This window comes from Cyprinodon variegatus, unplaced genomic scaffold, assembly GCF_000732505.1.
Source record: "Cyprinodon variegatus isolate N-32 unplaced genomic scaffold, C_variegatus-1.0 Scaffold821, whole genome shotgun sequence".
In the NCBI taxonomy this organism is placed as follows: domain Eukaryota; kingdom Metazoa; phylum Chordata; class Actinopteri; order Cyprinodontiformes; family Cyprinodontidae; genus Cyprinodon; species Cyprinodon variegatus.
The window spans coordinates 374,200-375,199 of NW_015151274.1; positions in this window are offsets into that span (position 1 = coordinate 374,200).

Consider the following 1,000-nt stretch of genomic DNA (forward strand, 5'->3'; position numbering starts at 1 on the left):
ATTTATTTATTTATTTATTCTATTTTTTTCACCTGTAAGTGAGCTTTTATATTGGACTTAAAGTGAAGGGAATATATTCTATGAAAACACACTTTAAAAAAAAGGCATTTCATAAAACTCCATCTGAAAAACAAATTTAAAAAGCAAAAATCCAAACATAAAAATTAGTTAACTAATTATTTAAAACAAATTACATTAGAAAGAGTAAAATTGGAAAAAGGTGATTTTAAAAGGAAAGTTAAAATCAAACAGTAACAGCAGTAAAGTGACCTTTTTATGATCCAAACATGGTTCTTTAATCAGCACAATAATGAAAAAAATAAAAAATAAATAAATAAAAAAATTAAAAAATATATATATAATAAATAAAAAAAAAAAAATCAGCACAATAATGGAGGAGAATTCACTCCATAGATTAAAGAGGCTTCAGTGCAGAAACACTGAGATACATGGATTTAACGCAACATTTAATCTGCCTTCATTTGGTAAATGAGGATGTAATTGGTCATTTATTATTTATTATTTAGGAAGGTACCTAATACCCCCTCTGAAAAAAGCTAACTGAGTGGAAAACATTTTGTTGTAAAGAAAACATTTTTAGAGGAAAACATTCAAAAACAGAAAATATGAGCAAACTGTGTTTCTTGGTTAAAGGAGCCTAAAGATCTGTTTTAAAATAGGTTGTTTAATCTAAGCTCTGCATGTCTCTGACCCGCCTGTATGAATCCCGCTGTTATATCAGACTATAGTCAATACCAGGGGCTGATTTAGGAAATGTGGGGCCCTAGGCAAAGACGGGCAGGGGGCCCTCTGAATGGAGAACACATCAAACAGCCCCATTCTACAGATAGAGAAATGTTAATAGAATAGACATCCATTATCTGTTCTAGGTTTTGTCCCTCTCTTCTTGTTTTCCTCTCTGTGCTTTTAGATGTTGTCTCCAAAGTCTCCAGTAGCAGAAAAAAGTCTCTAGATTTGGCGCTAGGAGCTTTTTAGAAAT